Here is a 20839-nt window from a genome sequence, read left to right as displayed (position 1 = left end):
AAAAATGCTAACATCAGAATGTTCATTGCATTAAAGAAAATTGAGCAAATATAGTGTGAATCCCATCTTTTGGCAGCTGTTATATTTTATTGGCTCAGTGACCCTGAAGAATGCTTATTGCTTAAGTACTCTTTTGCTGCCCCTCTTGTTCTTTCTGTTACTCTTCTACATTGCTGGGGGGAGGGAAACCCCACAAAACTTGAAGTGTTATTATCGTGGTGCAGCAAAGACAGTTTCATGGCAGCAATGAAATGAATGCTATTCCTATTAATAAATACTGTTGAAATAATTTTACTCAGTAATCATTAGAACTCACGATTACATCATTCCAGTTTGTATTTACCAGGGCTCACTGGTAAATACAATAATGATCCATCCATAAAAACAGATAAAGGCTTGTGCAGGGAGCTTGCTGGGAGCTTTCAGGGAGGTTCCACAGTTCCTGTTGGATCTTGCCTGGCAGAATTTGACAATTCTATGGAGGGATTTTAGGTGTGGCATTCAGGATGATGTGTGTGTGCTGTTTGGTGTGGCTCAAGGCTCACAGGAGTTACTGCTGGGAGAGAAGGGTTTGCTTTGAGCAGAGGAATTCACTGGGAGCACTGCTCCAGCAGGGATATTCCATATTCCCCTGGACAGAGTTGCTGGGAAACTTTGCAGCACAAGGATGAACATCCAGTGACACAGACAGGTGTAGGACTTTGCCACCTTTTGAACGTCAGCAGCAGAGCACTGACTGCAAAGAAACTTCATGCTCCCAGCACCTTGCTTTGATGTTCCATCCAGGAATGCAGAGTTCTGGGGACAAAAGGAAGTCTCCCTTTCTCTGAACATCAGCTGTGTTGTTACCTTTTCTTCCTTGCCCAGAAGTGTTCAGTGATGCAAAAGTACCCTCTAGTACAACCTGATCATTAGCAGTCATGGAAACCAAGCACTGAAGAGGGCCCAGGACTTGGGTATTCAGAAGGTACTGCTCAGCTGTCACTGCACTACCACAAAATCAGTTTAATTAATGAGGATAATACAAGAAACTCAAATGAGGAGACGCAGCTAAGTGGAACACAGAGCAGCCTTAAATCAATAGTAGTCAGGTTGCATTATGAAGGAGTTGTGAGGTACTGTTGTTCAAGGTCTATCAAAGTTTCCTTAGCAAACTTTTGTTTTCAAGGATTTAAAACTAAATGTAATATCAGCTTTAAAACTTGCAGCTTGAATACGGAGATTTAACTTACTGTATCTGGGAAAAGACAAGGATGCTCAGGGAAGCAAGCATTTTTTGAGATTTCATTTTATTTCAAGCCTGCCTCATTGTCTCTAGCCTTGATTTTGTAGGAAATGTAAGTCAACCAAGACCTACAACTGAAAAAATATACCTCATAGTCTAAAAAAGAACTGATTTTCAGAATCAGATTTTGCAACTGACATGCCTTATCCAACTCTGTAAGAATATGACTTCGCCTAAGTGGGAATATATAATCTTTAGTTAAGGGGCAAATCATTTTAAATACTTTATTACCAGCTTTTAAATGTCAAATTTTATAAGACCCCACAGGGATAAGGTCACGTTCTCAGATATTTTCATTTGATCATTTGAAATATTGAACAACAAATCAGAGCATTTCTTTTAAAAGATGAGGAAAATAATAAAGAAACTCACCTGTTTTCAGTGGGGGTGTTTTGCTTTTGTTTGTTTGTTTGTTTTAAAGAAAAACCACAATTTTTTGTTGAATTTATTAAGCATAAGCTTGAATTTCAGTTCAACTACTTATGCTTAGATTTGCATTCCAACTCCAATTAATATTGGCCTTAGTATAAAACACACACTAATACAAGATTTTCAGTGGGGCCTATGTCACATATAGAAGTGTGTGCTCATTAAGGTGATCTGAAGGGGGCAATGCCTGGAACTGCTTCTCTAATGGAATCCATAATGCTGTTTCAAGACTGATGTAACAGTGTGAGGATCACCTGAACAGTTAGAGTTCCTGGAGTTATGTGCTCTGAGTCCCCAGCTTTTGCCTTTATAGTAAGGGCGAGCTAAAAGAAGTTGACAAGCACTAATATTAAAGTCATGTTTAAAGAATAGATTCCTTCATACCCTGTCTGTTTTAACACCGTGAACCCTGCTTTACTTGTTGGCTGCCTATTTATTAAGGTATTTATTTTAATAACACTAAATAAAAGATGACAAAGGCTTATTTGTTTTGTAAACATTGGTAGAGCTTCAGAAATCTGTCTGTAGTGTGAAGGAGTCCTGAGAGCAGTGCTGCTTATGTTATGTTCATGTGAACTTCATGAATAGCAGTCTGGCTTCAAACAGATCCCACGGTGCACAGGATGGGAGGGCAGATCTGTTCTGTGGGGAGAAGAGCCAGATTAAATATAAAGTGGCTTTTGTGATTTGCTTGAGCAAACTAGATGATTCAAGCTAGTCACCTAGCTGATTCACAGAGGAAATTAAAAGTTCGTTCATGTTTGCCCATCTGAGAGGAAGGTGATTGCGACAGAACATCTCTCCTGTGCTTGCTTTGAGAACCCTTTTCCATGTCCTGGAAACCAGTGTCATACATTTCCCCTTGGAAAGGCACATCAGAATACACTGACATAGTCATGTTCATAAAGCAATATAAAGTTCTGACCTTAGTAAACATCTCTAATCACTTATGGTTTTTTGAGATTTTTTTGATCCTTATACTAAAAAATGAGGAGAAAAAGTATGCATTTATGTTTTGTGGACTTACTAGGAACTTTGTGACTTACTGGGCCAGGGAACAGCTCCCTAAATCTGCATCATGTCTGTCCACCTGCAGTCTTCTGTCAGCCTGTAATCTGAAGCTGGAGGTCATGTGTAGGTGTTTCCACGGCCCCCCACTGGCCAGCAGACCTGGCAAAAATCATTCAGAGGGTTTTTGCAAGATCACTGCTTCAGGGTATAGAGAAATTGTACTAATCTGACAAAACATTTCTGCTTATATAATTGCCTTTTTTTTTTTTCCCTTTCTGAATTTGTCCCAGTAGAGAGCATGTGTCTCAATCCCCTCTTGATTTTTCTTTTTATAGAAAAAATGTCAGCAGGACATGATTTGCAATTCCCTTTGGTGGCAAAGACAACTTCTGGGCATCAAAGTCATTTTCTTACACATGGATTAACATGACATTGTGTTTCTGATGCATTTGCAATAGATTTTAATGTGTGGTGGCTCTTTGTGTTGAGATGGTTGTCTCTTCACATTTGTGTGTGCAACTGTGGCCTCAGTGACAGCTCCTGGGTCCCCTGCTGTGATAAACACTGGATCACAGAATGGACACAGCTTCCAATTTCCTGCATTCTGGATATTACCCTTGAAATTTCTAACAACTTTCAGATAAACAATGAATTAATTATTACACTGATCTAGTTCTCTGCTTTCAAGTATAACATATCCATTTGAATTCTCCTCTGAACTTGAAAGGCAGCCAGCAGTTCTGTTTTCTGTCTCAGCTCATTAGTGACCTTCCTTGTTTACAGTTGCATTTTAATTCCTCCAGAACTCATTTAGGTGCAGCCTGCTGTTAGTGCCCCTGTAGTTACTGGAGTTTGAAGTGTGTGTCAGATGCGGCATTTAAGATTTACCATTATATATATATATATATATATATATATATATATATATATATATATATATATAAATATATAGAATAGATCACCTTAAGACAAATGATTGGAAGTCTGCCCTTGCTACACTGACACCAGCTGGGAAAATGCTGATTTGGTTTATTAGAGGAAAATCTAATGTTTCAAACTCTTAAGAGGGCACTGTGCATGCTACAGAGCCTTTAGTGTTTGAGATCTGTCTGTACAAGAGAGGATTACATCCTTTGTACCTCTACAGATTGATGGGACCTGAATAACCTAGATAAGATGTTCACCTTTTAATTTGGCTGAAAGGAATGATTTTGTTTGCATTTTAAATCTGTCTCTCCTTTTTGATATAAAACAGAAGAATAAAGCAAACATATTTTTAATGGACCACATCCATAAGCTGCTTACTGCTCCAAGCTACAGAGATAAGCAAACTGCAGGGAATGTCTGAAAGATGATATTACATGAGGAATAATCCAAGTATACCTCTTTCTTCCATGCTGAGGGATGCACCATTGAAGCGACTGCATGTTAATTTGGTTAAATGTGGTGAATCCCACCTTTGTACTAAGGTGCCTAACAAAAATTAGGCCTAACCTTTATTAATGGCGAATGTTTTCTTTTATAGACTTCCTAAATTAAGTACACCTTGCTGTGAAAATGAAGTACTCTGTAAACAGAATGTATAAGCAGAACAAAAAGACAGGAGACCCTCATGGAAGCTGCTAAATAACTTTTCCATCCTGAATCAGAGTGCTCACATACATGAGTATTCCCTTCTTATTGTAGTAATCACTTACTGAACAAAACCCCTTTTTTTCACAGGATCACTTCTTTCTGCATTTTTCTCAATTTTGGTCTGTTTGCCACTAGTAATTTGTGATGCACAGGTTTGGGAAGAAATGGTACTCATCAGTTGGATTTTCTCAAAGTTCAAAACTGAAATGTACAAAGCAGCTCCTAGAATTAAAAAAAAAAAAAAAAATCTTATTTTTTCCTGCCATAAATGACAGGCTTTAAAAGGTACTTTAAGAATTTACAATATTTTCTCTAGTAGAGCTTGGTTATTCTGTTGTCTGCAACTGTGGGAAGTTGCCTTTTAGATAAAGAAATAAAATAATAAACTAGGATGCAGCAAATTAGCTTTTGGAAGCCAAAACTCCATGTATGATAACAGTGATAGCAGAAAAAGATAAAAGTAAAAATTTTACCAAAAGGGTTTTGGATACAAGTAGTGGAGGTTCTGTTTGTGAGTCTTTATAATCAGTACTGCTTGGTGACTGTGTATTCAGAACAGCAAAATCACACAAAAAAACCCAACCCAATGCAAAACCAAAGAGTTTGTTACAGCATTGTGATACTTTATCTCTGTCAAGTCTCAGAATGTGATGGAATAAATAGATTTCAGATAACTCATGAAGCCTGCAGCATCCCAGGACAGTGGGCTAATTAGCTTGTGTGGGAAAACCCAAACTGACCAGACAAAAATATTTGTCGTTCATTCCTTATAATAACTTCATTATGTTTTGCCAGCCTGGCTTAACACCACAGCACTGGTGAATTGCAGTTCAGCTCAGGAAAGGTGTTTCTCTTTGTTTTGTTCTAAGCAGAGAAATCCCCAGTTCCTACTTGAATCACTCCAGAATTTGATGGCATTTCAGATGGCTGTGAGAAGGGGATGATGAAAGGCTGACAGAAATATGTGGAGCATTCAGCTGTACAACACTCAGTGACAGCATGCATAAACAGACAGAAAGTGGTCTGGGAGAGTAAAATTCCCCAGAGTATTCTGTTTGGAACATATTGCCTTATTCCAGCTCTCCTAGGGTTTACTTTTTTTCTGTCCAAATACATGTGCAAAATATCTGAAGCTCAGCTTCTGTTTTTCCTTCCTGTTCTTAGCATGTGCTGTATAACACAGAGAGGGGCAGGCTGGGGAACAGCAGCAGGGTGTGTTCCCTGAGAAAAGTGGAGACACATCCCATTGTTCTGGGCTCAGCCAGGCATGAGAGTCACTTCTGCTGTCATCCACTGTCCCAGGAAGCCCAGACACATTAGGCATGGGTGCAGGGTGGGAAGTCTAGAAAGCAGAATCAGGAGTATTGTCATCGTACTTATATTCATTATTTTCTAGTATGAATCATTAAACTTAGGAATTGCACAAAATGGCAGAGGGATAAAAGGTTGATAGGGGCGGTGTGTATTCTTGGGTTGCATTAGTATCTTCAGATAAATGGCCCTGGTCAGTAGGAAATAAAGGACAGACTAATGTTGGGCACTTGTAAACACTGAGGGCTTCAAGGCATTTGCCTTTGTGATACCAAGTGTTATCTGCTAAACTCTGCTGCTGAGGCTGTCTCTGCTTGGAGAAGAGGGAAGAATTCTCCTCCAGACTCCCCTTTCCTTTTCAGATGCAGTAACTATTAGAATTCTGGTGGGGCTGGAAGAAACTCATTAATTTGCGTGTTCAGATGCCAGTTTGAGAGAGATACGTCCTTCTATCTTTGAACCTCTTAATTCTCTGTGTTCCATGCAGCTGATGCCTTTGCTCTGGAAAATCCCTTTGTCAGCATTGTAGAGCATCTTCTGAGGAATATTCTGTCATTTCTGCAGCTTATTAAACACTTTACTTTCCAGTAACCCTAGCCTGGTCCAGATACCAAAATTTGACCAAACTGTGTTTGCAATCCAGATACATTCCTTGAACTACTGATAAACAGAACCCCAAGTGTAGAAAATTTGCATACAAAATCTGGTCTTCTGTCTCTGTAGCTAAGGCACCCATCTATCAGGATTTTCCTGCATGAATTAGGGCAGATAAGGAAACCTGAAATATTTAATGAAGAATTTACACTTTGGAAAAAAAGCAAAATAAATACATTCATAGCTGAGTGAGCTACTGTACAAAAATTGATACAAAAATTATGTCTAGTTGAAATACGATTGAATCTCCCTAATTTGTGGAAAATACCTGGCCTTATTTAAGAACTTTTCTCAACTGTTGCTGCTTATAACTGCACTATTGGACTCTCTAATAGCCTCTCTCTGCTAGGGGGAATTCTGACAGTGTTAGGTCTACATATAGCCTGTGAATATTCAGTCCTCTGAATTCCTATGCCTGAAGGAACAGAAGTATTGTCTTGCCATTTTCAAACCCGTTGCTGCATTTCTTGTTATTTGCTTTTCTCATGGACACATATTGTAAACTTGCTGTTGTAAACAGTAATTTGTAAACTATTTGCTTTTAAGTGGGTTTGTCTGACCTCTAGGCTTGGAGGCTTGGGATTCTTCTAATATAATTCTTAAAACTAAAAGTGCTTCAGTCTCTATTCAATTAACACAGATTGGCTAAGACAGTTAAACTTTTTTTTTTCTTTTTATTTGAGAAGCTCTCATTTTGTTCAAGAGTTTAAAAAATAGGTTCTGTTGTATTTTGTGTGATTTACAGTAAGTTTATTCAATAAAATATGCCTTTCTATTCCCTCTATTGCTGATCCTTTTTTTTCCCCTTAATGCAAGATAAAAATTCTATTACTTTTATCCGCATCTATAAAACTCATAATCTGTGTAACCTTGGTGTTTTTTTGCTGTTTCACTCACAGCTCTTCCACTTGTTCTGTTGTAGATTGTTTTCAGTCAAGGAAATGTCCTTTCTAAAATGGCCCTGCATTAAACCAGGCTTCAGCCGTGCTAAAATATAAAGGAAAAGATGGATTTTATTCCCAGGAGCTTTTCAGCAGACCAGTACTTCTACATTGCATGATGTTAAGGACTGAAGGAACATCTCCTTTGGAATTAAAGGTCATCTGTTATTCTCACACTGCTGCCAGAATTTCCAAATGGTCAAAAGATCATGAGGATGCTCTAGCTGAGTGTGGCTCTGTTGAGGTATTTTCTTTAAGTAACCTTGATGTCAAAGAAACAAGATACATTTTGAGTCTCTAAATTCTCTGTTACCATTCTGGTTTTCTTTTCCCCTGAAATGCTGCCACCTTCTGTTTTGTGGTTTTGAGAGAGGGCGTGTGAATAAATCAGACAAAATCCCTCACTATCTCAGGACATAACCAAAAAGCAAAAATCTAAATTAACACCTGCCCAAACATTTTTTCCATTTGAATTCCATTCATCAAGCTTGACATGATTAAAATGGAAAACCTTTTAGCACGTGGAAATTTCACATGTTGAGGTTGTCTTTTCTTTCTGCAGTATATAATGAATTAAGGGGTTGCATTTTGACAGTCTATTTCCAAAGCATACATCTGTATTCTGAATGAAAAGAAAAAATATTACAAAAGTTACTGAAAGAGAAAATACGGCTTTTGTCTTTGGTATCAGGGATGAATGAGCAACATCTAAAGTTCTGACTTTAAGGGAATACAGGTGAGGACCTTTTTGATGCCTCTGTGTTGGGAGTTGGGTTTTCTTTCTGTTCTTTCCTTGTTAGTTGTGATTTTTTTTTTTTTTCCCCCCCACTGAGCTGCTAAGAAGCACTGACGGCTGGGTGCTCTGGTTTTTGGGAGTTTTCTTTCGGGGGGGACAGAGATACCACAAGAGTAGAGGCAGGTAAAAGACAGCGCTGGGGAGTTGGGAACTCTCTCTCTCTCATTTTGGCATCAGAAGAGGACGGCCAGGCTGTCGCTTACTGCGGGGACAATTCACTGGCACCGCTGGAGCTCAGCCCTGAGGGACCGATCACCATCTGCTCGTGTGCCCGGGAATCCCGAACCCCGTGTGCCCCGGAATCCCGAACCCCATGTGCCTGGGAATCCCAAACCCCATGTGCCCCGGAATCCTTAACCCCATGTGCCCGGGAATTCCAAACCCCGTGTGCCTGGGAATCCCGAACCCCGTGTGCCCGGGAATCCCGAACCCCCTGTGCCCCGGAATCCCGAACCCCATGTGCCTGGGAATCCCAAACCCCATGTGCCCTGGGAATCCTGAACCCCGTGTGCCTGGGAATCCCGAACCCCGTGTGCCCTGGGAATCCTGAACCCCGTGTGCCCTGGGAATCCCGAACCCCGTGTGCCTGGGAATTCCGAACCCCGTGTGCCTGGGAATCCCGAACCCCGCGTGCCTGGGAATCCTTAACCTCGTGTGCCTGGGAATCCCAAACCCCATGTGCCCTGAGAATCCCGAACCCCGTGTGCCTGGGAATCCCGAACCCCGTGTGCCTGGGAATCACGAACCCCGTGTGCCTGGGAATCCCAAACCCCATGTGCCCTGAGAATCCCGAACCCCGTGTGCCTGGGAATCCCAAACCCCGTGTGCCCTGGGAATCCCGATCCTCGCCTCTCCCTGCCTTGCTCGGAGCCGGGCCGCCGCTGCCCCGGCCCCGCTGTTTCTTTGCTCCTGCTCTGAGTTTCCCCACGCCGTAGTCCCGCAGTTCCAGCTACCGCCGTGAAACCTCTGGTACATCTCACCCACCAGCCCGGGATTTTGCTCATTCCTGCCGGCTGTGACGGTAACTGCACCAAAGGGGAAGTGCCTGCAGTCGAGAAGACTCTTACCGGGTCCCTGGTTCTGTTTGTTGCTAATGCTGTAGTTACTGGTTTTTGTTTGCCTTGTTACACATCCTAGTAAAGAACTGTTATTCCTACTCCCTTATCTTTGCCTGAGAGCCCCTTAATTTCAAAATTATAACAATTCAGAGGGAGAGGATTCACATTCTGTGTTCCAGGGAGGCTTCTGCCTTCTGTAGCAGACACCTGTCTTTCAAACCAAGACATGATGATAACATGGTTTAACATTTATTTACTCATTCATTCATTCATTTTTTATTGCTACACACTATACCCTGGATCCTTTTTGTTTCCTCGTTTGAAGTTTATTCCAGCCTCCTCCTACTCTGCACCTTAAAGCCTTTGCAGTCCAGTTTCACACAGTCTGAGCTTGTTTTCTTTCACTTTTTTACTTCCTTCCTAATCACCTCTGCCTGGAGAAATAGTGCTCTGCCTCATGTCAAAGCTCCTTTTTCTGTATTGCAGACTATGGTATTATATTGTATTTTATCTGCCTTTCTCATGCACAAAAAAAAAAAAAATCTTTCTTGCTTTAACACCATTCAGCTTTACCTTCAGGGATATGGATCAAGTGCTACTCAGATTAAATTTAGCATTCTCAGGAATGAGTTGTCCTCTCAAATCTGCTGCCAGCAAAGCATCTTGTGTTGCAATACTACCATCCTGTTATTCAAGTATTGTTTTATTAGACATTAACAGTATTCAAGCAAGTAAGGCTGATTCATCAAGAGTTATCTAAAGCAAATACTGCAGAAGGCAAGCCTGTAGTAAATAATCATACAGAAAACACCTGTTCTCCAGTCAACAAGATTAAAATTACAAATAACTGTTACTGAGAATCCATAACTCACGATCTCTCCTACCCTCCTCTGTTCCAATACACTCTTACAGGAACGTGGCAATTTAGATCCTGCTTCAGCACATAAATAAATATCTGAATTACATCTCTGCTCACTATTGCCCGCAGTCAATCACTGTATTCTGCATGTTCACCTATTATTTAATTTAATTACCTTTTTAATAGCCTCTCTATGCAGAAAGAGGAAATTACACTATCAAAGGAAAAACAAAAGACTACTTGAACATAAATAATTATCTAATGAAGAAAAAAGCATATCAAGCAGTAAGAAAAGCAGTCCTAGACACCTGTGTTCGGGAGATGCAGGAGAAAATAATCCTATGAAGAGAAAATAATCCAGAGAAACTAATTTGTGAGGACTTCCTATGCTTACACTTCATTTAGCACTGGTGAACCATCCACAATCAATGACAGCAACAACAACTGAGGAGGGAGCAAGCCAGTTTACCATTGAGTAAATAAAGCAAACAAATCCCTGATTTAATTTACTGAAAAACAAAGGGAACTATAAATGGTGTATCTGAAACACTGATCTGAGGCAGGATGTAATCTCTTGCTTCCAGGACTCCTATCAGCAGCACAGAGTTCAAAGTCAAGACCCTTCTCCATAATGTTTAATATGGTGACATTCCAATTCCTTGTCCAGCTCATAATGGCATGCAGGAAAGCTGCTGTGAGCTTTGCAAGCCCTGTGCAACATGAAAGGAGGAGCTATAACTTTCTCCCATCAAATGTGTAAGAGTTACATCTTGCATTTTCCATGTCTAAGAGCTGAGATAGTTAGACAAACACCATTTTAAATGCTTGGGTCCATCTTCTTACAAATGCCCAGTGTCAAATAAAGCCTTTCGTATGCCTTTACTAACTATGGCAAAATCTGTCAGCTGTCTTCACTAACAGACTTACAAAGTTTTTTTCTTGAGCAAGAATCAAAAGTATATCTAGAAAGTGATGAGCACAAAATCTTTCTGAATGGAAATTCTTTGTTTATGAATCCATAGAATGTTCAGACACTGGAGCGCAGCGATTGAGAGATAGCAGCATCTTGCTTTGACACGCTCGAACAGACCCTACTTGAAACCAGAGTGGGAAGATAACATTCTCACACAGAAGGAAACAGGATGTTCCTGGACAGATGAGTGAATGGAAGAGGAGAAAAGGCATGTACTGACAGATGACCTCAGATACCATAATCTCAATAGGGTAATGAGTAAAAGCTATGTTAGCAGAACAGTGGAGAGCCTGAAGAAATAAAACAAAATGAATCCATGTGATGCCACCACCATGCTGTTATTTTTCTGAACAACCCAGCTATCATTAAGGTGCTCTTCAGAGACCCAGAGGTAAAAAGGGATGTTTTTTTTCTGACAGCAGCAGCAGAGAAGCTAAAAGATTAACTGTTTATAAACACAGCTTCTTTCATATCCACCATGGCTTTCGATAGTATTTCATTGTTTTAGACATGATTCCCCCTTGTGCAGTATTTTCCTGCGAGTGCAGCAGGCTGTGCTCAGTTGGCAGGGGGCCATGATCTTGCTCAGGGATGGTGCAGGACCAGCGTGGGCACAGGTTAAGCCCAGAGGTGACAATCCACACACTCAGCTGTGCTGTTTCTCTGCGCTCACTCCATTCCGAAGGCCTTTCCCTGACATCCTAAAGTGGACGGTTCTGTTGGGCAGAGGCCTCCTGGCAGTGAAATAAAGAGGGGCCATGAGGCCAAACCAGAGAGGAAACAAGGGCAGCAGGAGAGGAGCAATGCTCAGCTCATGCTTTGGGACTGTGTGGGGTGTTCAATCACCTACCTGTACTCTGCAGGTGAATGCACCACACAGACCAAATACACCTTTACACTAAATGACATTATCACTTATGTGGAGGACACAGCATTTGTGGCCCTTGGTTAAAAACAGAGTGAAAAGACTCCAGATTGGTACTTTAAAAGTTAAAACACCTCAGACAGACATTGTACATAAAATAAAGCCTGAATAAAACAAATTTCACAGACAAAAACATATCAAAAGCTAATAGAATAAACACACAAGGATTTTTTTGGTATTCCAAGAGTTTTAAAGACCCAAAAACTCCAGGAAAGAGGAGGTCTTCTGCACACAATCACAGCATAACATTTCTTTCTAAACCTGAGGATGAGAGCTGCATTCAGGGTTACTCAGAAGGTGACAAATTAGGATTAGAAAGATAATACATGTAATTGTTCCCACTGGAGTGGCAGTAACAGCTATATTTAAGGCCAGGAAGACTGAAATGGATACAGTAGCTGGAAGGTGCTGTTGTTGTGAATACTGACTGCTGGGGAGACAAGCTTAAGGCTTAGTACCTATAATGCTGCAAAATTTATCCTGAAAGGGTATAGCTTCTTCCATAAAAGCTACATTTTCAGACCCTTATCAAAGTGTTTTACACAAGTTTTAGCCCATATATGTAAGTAATCCCATAACTGTCATTTATTTGAAAAGAGAATGAAAATAGTACTAGATTTTGTTCCTTTATAATTTTTTTTTTTACATTTAAATGAAACAGAATCTTATCCTATTTCTCTACACAAAGGAACAGTGACACAATTTCCAAGCATGTATAAAGATGATTTCCAGCTGTTTCTCATGTGCTATTTGAAGTCAAACCACTAATCCCCTAGGTACAACTGATAAATTTAGTAAAAAACGTTAAGGCTTGAAATCTTGGATATAGTGCAGTGCTATAATTAGGTCTGAAAAAAGGCAGGTTTTCCATGTAAATCAAAAAGAAGAGAATCAAATATATTTAAAGGAAATGTATCAGATACGTAAATTCCCTGAAATTAGCAGAAAACTCAAATGAGCAGGAAATCAGTAGAATTATTGGGACACTTGCTTAGTGAATTAAGTTGTGTTTTCTTATTTACTTTTTCTAATGAAGGCTAAAATAGTAACTTGCATTCTGTGAATTTCTATTTGTATAATTACTAGGAAATAATAATTGAATCTTTGAAAAAATTGTAGAAAAAGAATCTTTGAGAAAAATTGTACCAATTCTTTAGTTATACAGAATGAAAATCCCTTTCTATTAGAATTATCCTGCAATTACTTCTGAATCTTTCTTCCTCTTAAATGTCTAGGAAACACAGAGTGAAGTACTCCAAAAAAATACATCCTTACCAAAACTATGTGTTATGTCCAAGATGATGAAAAAAATTAGAGTGGTGCTACATTTATGTTCCACTTCAGTTTATCAGTAATTCAAATGCTTCCATCAGGTCAAAGGACCAATTAAGCCAACTTCAGACAGTTTAATTGACCCCCTCACACACTCTTGTGAAAGAAAAGGACACATCCAAACATCTGAGCAGGAGTTAAGAAGCGGAGTCCCCAAGGAGTGTGATGCCTTTGTGCTGAGGGACACCCAGTTAATGGTTCCAGGAGGGCAATAATTACTCTCTATTAACTTTGATGGTAAATCTATACATGGATGGCAGGAGGTGAATCCAGCACACTCAGCGGGTGCAAGTATCCAACTCCTGGCTGATGGCTGCTTACTGGAGCATGAGGCCACTCTGCCCATGAGTGAATAAATACACAGCCAGCTTCTCCAAGCTGAAAATGGTGGAACTTCTGCTTTGGATGGGGAGGTTTGTGCAGGGACCCTGCTGCTACCATGTATTTCAGAGAACAGCAATTACAGGTAAACAATCACCTCAGGCACCCCCAAATATGTCCAAATTGCCTGTACTGTCCCCAGAGCTGCTTGTGACCGAGGCTGAGAGATGAATGGCATCAAAGGCTGCTGAACACAATGTGCACAGCAGAGGACAAAGAGAAAATTATCTTCAGCAAAATTAGGGATGCACACAAGCTTAGCAATTATCAATATAATCCAGCATATAAATACACCAACTTTTCCACCGCATGCTGCTATAGCAATCAATAAAACCACTCTGGAAGTACTTTCTCGTTCTTACTAGATGTCTATATGGACAAAAACTGGACTTTACTATTCCATCACTACTGCCTTCATATTGTTTTTAAACATCCTCGCCATAACTAGTGAGAAAAGAATGAATTTTTACAGACCAATTCACAAAGACCCTGAAACTCTTACATTATTTAAACTATCAGAGAAGTGACCTTAAGCTGTAGTCCCAAAGTGAAGCATTTATTTTATGAAGTCTATTTGTGTGCATCCACTGAAGTGAAACACTTATTTTATAAAGTCTGAATATGTCCACCCACTAAAAAGTGTCTGATAACCAAAAAAAAAAAAAAATTGATAAAAAGAGCAAGATAAACGTGCAAAAAAAAAACCCTAAATTATTTTTATAATATTACAGTTTAGATTGAAATCCTCAATGTAAGGAAACTAATGGAAAAGATTGACATTGCTGCTTCAGATCTGCTGATCTGAAAATTCTCTGGTTTTTTTTTTTTTTTTTTTTTTTTTTTTTTTTTTTTAGGATATTGTGGGAATGCAGCTGGCTGGGATGAGCAGTGCTTTAGCCTCGGTAGCACATACAGGAGGCAGCAACCTGAGACCATGGGAAGTGGGATACTGAAAGGGAGATGCCTGGTCAGGTCATGGTGAGAAGAGTGTGGTCATGGGAGTCAGTATGTTAACAGGATGTTAATGGAACTATTCTGTATTAGGTCACATTTCTGGTCCTTGTTCTCAGTTAGTTCAGAACCTGTCACGTTCAAGGTCATGTTCTGAGCTCACGTTGGTGGTTGGACCCTCACCCTCAGCATACCCCTAGATCTTGTTATGTTCCCCACATGCCCCTGTCTTTGGATCTTGCCCCTCAGACTGTGCTGTTTTTGCATTTTTTATTTTGCTATTAAAGATCTTTATTTCTGGGCAATTTCATCGTTCCCATCCCTCTGTTTTTGCCATGTTCTCCCCGGCCGAGCCAAACTAGGGATCGCAGTGAGCCGGTCTACAACAGGATGTTTCTACCTATTGGTGCAGACTAGATAAACCTCACATATTAGGTTCTTTTTTCATTCTGATGCTTCAGGTGCCAGTTGGAGTTAGGAAACCTGTGAGGTATTGATGCATGACAATTTCTACTCTCTGCCAAAAGTTACCAAGGATGTAGAGCTCTTGGATAGCATGGAATTCAGAAATGTGGCCTGAAAAGCAAGTCTGAGCAAACTCTGATTGTTCTAACTTGTCTCGTTGGAGCACAGCATTTCTCACAGAATCCCATTAGCAAAATCTCCATAACAGCATGAAACACGACGTGCCACGCTGCTGGGAATGCTCTCCCAGCTTCCTGCTTGTGCAGGCTGTAAAACTCCTTGCTTGGATCCTTGCAACCAAACACGCCCTTCATCTTTTCCATGTGAATACCTGAAGATGAGAATAATGACTGGCTACTTAGGACTGGGAATTCATTTTATGACGTTTTTCCCTACAGCTATTTGTTTTCAAGATTCTGCTCTTAATAAAAAGCCACCTCAGAGACACCTTACACACTGTGAAGGCTGCAAAGAAGGTGAATGGAAAGGGATGAGGTGTGCAGAGAGCTGGGCAGCTCAGGGCTCCCATCCCAGGAAATCTGGCGTTATCCTCTTGGGCAGCTCTGGAAGCATCCAGTGAGGGAACTGCACAGACTTTCTGCAGGAGAAGAGTCAGGCATATTTCAGTGTATAGGCTATCCCAGATCCAAAATTTCTCTGGCAGCTCTTCACTTTGTCTGCAAGAATCAGTTTCAAAAGTCAAATATTTGAGCTTTGTGCAGGCAGTAATGATATTGTAGGTAATATGAGTTTACACAACCTGCTTTATCATCAGGGTTTTAACTCTTACATATTAAAAAAAAAAAAAAAAAGAAAAAAACAAACAGGACATATAAATGCTACGTGTCTAATAAAAATCAAGTTACGCATGTTTTTAAGTAGTTTGGTGAAAATTGAGGCCAAGATGCGATCTGATAGCAATTTGTACATCTGATAGCAATTTATTTATTCTGCCTATTACCCTGATTGTAATGAATGGGATTTGTTCTGCTTTCTACCATGAACTGGCCAGGGCAAGACTGACCAGAAGAGCAATTCTAGTCATTTGTTATAATTAGTGAATTGAGGCAAGAAAACTAAGTCTAGAGGTTTGGTTCAGGCTAAAAGACAATACTTCCTTCTCTTACCTAAAGGGAGAGGCATAATTGTCAGGAAAAGACAAAAATAAAGAGACAACAAGCCATCCTTTTGAAAAGCACTGACAATAAAGCAAGTGAGAGTCCCACAGGGAGCTGTGCACCAAGAGGGAAGATGCATGGCCATGTGCCCTGCTTTGCCCCCAGGGCATGAGGAGAAAATTCTGCATCTTCTCTTTGCCTGCCTGAGACCAGTGTCTCCTATAAGCTTCCAAATGAAGATGAATTAGAGAGGTCGTGAGTCTGTGAGTTTGTGTTCCAACAGTTTCAATTCTGTTCTTTCCTGTTCTCACCAATTCCGTCCCTTCACCAAATCCTGTGACATTCCTGCAGATTTTTGTGTGTTTGCAGATATTTCTTACAGTTGTGTGTTTACACACCCCACTCATGGGCCAAAAGCAGCAATCTCCCACTTGATTTAAATCTAATCCCAGTGGTATAAGCCAGAAAATCATCCCAAGGAGTTGCATCAATGAACTCCCCTGGGACTAATCCTGATGTGTTTATACAAATCAGGCTGGACAAGAGTTCACCCTGCACTGGAAAGGAGGCACAGGTAATAAGGGCACAGCTGGACCCACCACATGGCAGGGCTTCTAATCCAGCAAGCAGACCAGCACTCTGGAGTTAGTTACTTCTGCTTCTGAAGCTGAGTCTCTCTTCTCAAAAGCAATAAGAAAAAAATGCTCTGGAAGTGACTGAAGGACATTTATCAAGTTATTTATGAGCATGAGAGAAAGCTGCCTTGTTGCTACTGCCTCCCCATTTGCCAGCATCATTTTTGGAAGTGGTCTTGGCCCTTGCAGCTCCCTGGCTCAGAAATGAATATATAAATATGGAGGGGCTTTCCCTGTGTGTGAGAAGCTGCATGTCTTTGAAAGACACTGATATTTCAATGTAATAAATTGCTGGTTCACATTCACAGAGTGTTTGGTACCCTGTATATGCTGACTGTGCATTACAGAAGTGTCTAAGCTTGCAGACTTACAGCCTAGCAAATATATTCCTGTTCAAGGGTAGGCAGAAAGGAGACACCTATTTGGTGTCAGAAAACATGAAGGCTCTCCTCCATTTCCAAGCTTTTGAGAGAGGAAAAGAGCAAGCCCATGTGTACATACCCATGGCATAAAAAGTGTTCATTGCTGGCTCTGTGCCCTGTAGGGTAGAAGATTAAAAATTCATCAGCATCACTGTTTTACTGGAGATAGCACACAATAAAAGGTCAGAGAGAATAAACATGGAGTTTCCAGCAGCCAGTTGATTTTCCTGCACCCTAAAATATTTTCATACTGTCAAATATTATATGAAGTGACATAGCTTACCAACAAGGTGGCGAAATTATTAAAATGTTCATAACACCACAGTAGAAACCTGTGTAATCTTTTTATAGTAGTTTTCATGGCATATATTAATTATTTAGCAGAATGAATTCCTTACCTAACAGAAATACTTAAATGAAGAGATGAAAGAAAAGATGAAACAAAGAAAGAAGGAGAACAGCAGTATCTTCAAAATATACTTTTGCAAAATGTTTTCTAAGCATATTTTTGATAGAAAGAAGTAAAAGCAGGCCCTATGTTTTTCCTACAGCATGTTTGGAAAAAAACACATAATCTATATTTTAGCCTCTCTGCAGAGATCCAGGAGTGACAATTGCCAGATTGCTACAGACAATATCTTGTTCCATACACAGTTGTTCACCACTGCTGAACAGAACGCTTTGAAGTCCGTCATTAGCGGGGGGCCTCTGTTGTTTCTCAGTCTAATATCTCACTTGCTTTGCACAAGCTTTTTCAGTGTCATTCCAAGTGGCTTCTGACTCCCCAAAGCAGCATCTCCAATACCCCTCCTTCTGGAAAATGAATGCTCTCCTTCCTCAGAGAGCAGTAACAAAGAGACAAGAACGTGCTTTCATCAGGATTTTTGATAACTCCATTCTGTAGTGTCTGCCTTCATTTTCTTTCATTATGGTATTCATCAGAGCTCTGGGAAACTACTGAAAATAATTCTTTGAGGCTTTTCCCCCACAAAACTGGTTGCTATTTCACGCAATTTTACCTCTCCTTGGATCCACTTTTCCATAAGATTTGGCAAAATTGCCTTCTTCTTTTTTTGTGACAAAACCAGCAAAATGGCAAAATCAGATTCTTTCTATTGGTTTAGAATGAAGAGATGTTGGTCTAATTCTACTGGAAAGCAGCCATTCTGCTAGTAACATCACAATTTAAATATATAAAACATCATAGAATTTCTTAATAACATGGAGATCCTTTGTCCTCTTCTACATCCTTTAAAATAGTAAATATTTTTTGCCTCTTCAGGAAAATATTTTTGTGTTTTAAGAGATGTTGAGTCGCTCTGTGGTCACACTTTTTTCTTAGTTTCAGAATACCTAGTTCCACATATTTTGTATAAGATATAAATTGCAGTACAGCCTGGTATAATCCAAGTCCAAGAAGGCATGTTGTGTATTCCAACTAAAATGCCTTTCCAAAGAATTATGTTTTTAAATAATGAACATGCTCACATCATACCTTGCTGCAGAGCATTGCAATATATATTTTCTCTGAATCCTTTTCCTCAGCTCTGCATTATTCCCCCCCCTCCCCGCAGTTTTCTGTTAATTATTTTATTTCTACTCTTGATAGTGAGGTGAGTCTTGTCAACACACCTGAAAATTTGATTATCCCCTCCCAGTTCTCAGTGGCTGTGAAGTGCCTTAATATTCCTCTTCTAAGTTGAGATGTTTCCTCCCAGTGATGTAAAATGGCAGCCAAATGTGTGTGGAGGATGAATCCCAGGTGAAAAAGTGACCACTTCAAATATTCGCATGTCAGGTGCTCCAATCTTAAGTTTTAACAGATCTCGCTGTCTGCTTACGTGGGCTGAACTTCCTCAGTTTGTCAGTGAGGATGTTACAGAGACACTGTGGAAAAACCGTCCTGAAGTCAAGAGGAGCAATGTCCACTGCTCTCCTCTTGCCTGCACTTAGGGAGTGAGAAAGGTGACCTTGCAGAGAAAGCTCAAGTGCCTTCTGTGACCTAGGAAATACCACAAATCTTAAATATTGATTGCAGTGTTCATCAATCCTTCCATTCTTCCTTGAATAAATTGCATCTGGCTAATGAATGGTGGTGGAGTGTGTTTGTTTATTGAAATTAATTTATATTTCCCATGAAATGTTGATATTTTAAATCAAGGACTGATACTTAAAGGTCTGGCTTTAAGCCAGCCCTAAATATTTTTGTAGTGTAACCACTGTGTGTACACTCTGTGTGAAAACTTGAGGCATTTTTTTACGAAGTTGAAAAATGGGGTTAAGACTTCATAAGAGTTCATAACGGGGTTCGGTTCATAATTTGAGTAAAATTCTGTGTAGCCAGTAGGATGAGAGGCCAGGTGAAAGTCTATCAGCTGCTTTCTAGACTGTAGAAGAACACTCACCTGCCAAACTTCGGTCTGCATTTCTGTTAGCTCTTCCTTTTTCTCTTCACCTGTATTTCCTGTTGACTTGCACAGCATATGACTGTGGCAGCCTTTTCTGTTTCATTTTCCCTGAATACGTGCATCCTGCACAATCAGCAGGGGCAAGTTTTCTGCTCCGCAGTCACAGGACATCCTCAGATTAAATGTTGTGCCTTGCTGGGGTTACCATTACTGCATACCTGGTGTGCAGACTGCACATTTGTCTCTTGAAGGATGGTGAGGCTGTTTTGAACAGGAGCCTGCACCCCCAGACATGTCCCACTGCTCCCGCGGTGCCGCCACGGTTCGGGAGAGCAGCGACAGGCTGGGACTGACACAGCCCTGCAGCTTCACACAGGAGCAAGAGCTGCTTTTATGGACTCAGGAAACTCACCTCTTTCCAGGCTGGCTTCAAAGTAGGCTGAGAATTGGATTGTCTTGCTTTCCCCCCAAAAATCCACTTCAATTTACAGGTGCGATGGTGGTAACCAGAGAGGGAGAGCATGAAGAATGTGCTAGAGGCACTGGAGCCCTTTGTGCCGTGCAGCTGGAAGGCTGGAACAGTGCCATGCTTGTGACAAGCCCCTTTAATGCACAGCCACTTCAGCTGTATTATTGAGTCCTTTCATAATGTCCATGCTACTTGCCTCAAAAACGTAAAGTTTAATTGTCAGCTGAACCAGGGAGATTTTGCAGCCTTCAGACATGACATAAAAATAAAAATAATGCCACCTACATGCTTTTATAACGTTAGGGAAAATACATTTCATAAGAGAGTAACCAAAACCGAAAATAATTTTTTAAGGTACTTCACAAATATTGTCTCTCTTGATCATATCTCAGGCCCTGCCACACCCAAACTAAAAGTGTCCATTAGCTGAAAATTTGCCCTCTGTTGTTTTATCTTTAGTCTCACAGAGCAATCAGTATAATATTATGAAATAATACCTTAGACTGAGCTGAGGCCAAAAAGCACATACTCAGTTTGTATTTAACTCTTAGGTGTTTCAGTGCTAATATATTCAGCACTCTTTGCATTGTGTACAATATAGTTGATGTTATTGATAATTATTTTATTGTTGCTTAATGAATTTTGTCAAAAAAAAAAAACCCAAAACATTTCAGGGAATATTTTTTATTTTTTAATGCCAAGTCACATGCTTATCTGAATTTTTTTGGCCAGCTGTTAAAAAAACGTAGTAGGGTAGTAATGTCTCAAACACAGGAAATGA

The 20839-nt window shown here is 40.2% G+C and overlaps 1 protein-coding gene across 2 annotated transcripts in view; it reads left to right on the top strand.

The window, feature by feature from the left end:
- The window catches only part of CLSTN2 (calsyntenin 2), a 313046-nt gene that overhangs the window by 187442 nt on the left and 104765 nt on the right, over positions 1–20839 (top strand). The window lies entirely within an intron of this gene.

The sequence above is a fragment of the Vidua chalybeata genome, chromosome 10 (assembly GCF_026979565.1).
Source record: "Vidua chalybeata isolate OUT-0048 chromosome 10, bVidCha1 merged haplotype, whole genome shotgun sequence".
Lineage (NCBI taxonomy): Eukaryota > Metazoa > Chordata > Aves > Passeriformes > Viduidae > Vidua > Vidua chalybeata.
Note: the sequence above shows the minus strand (reverse complement) of the source record. Positions and strands in the feature narration are given on the sequence as shown.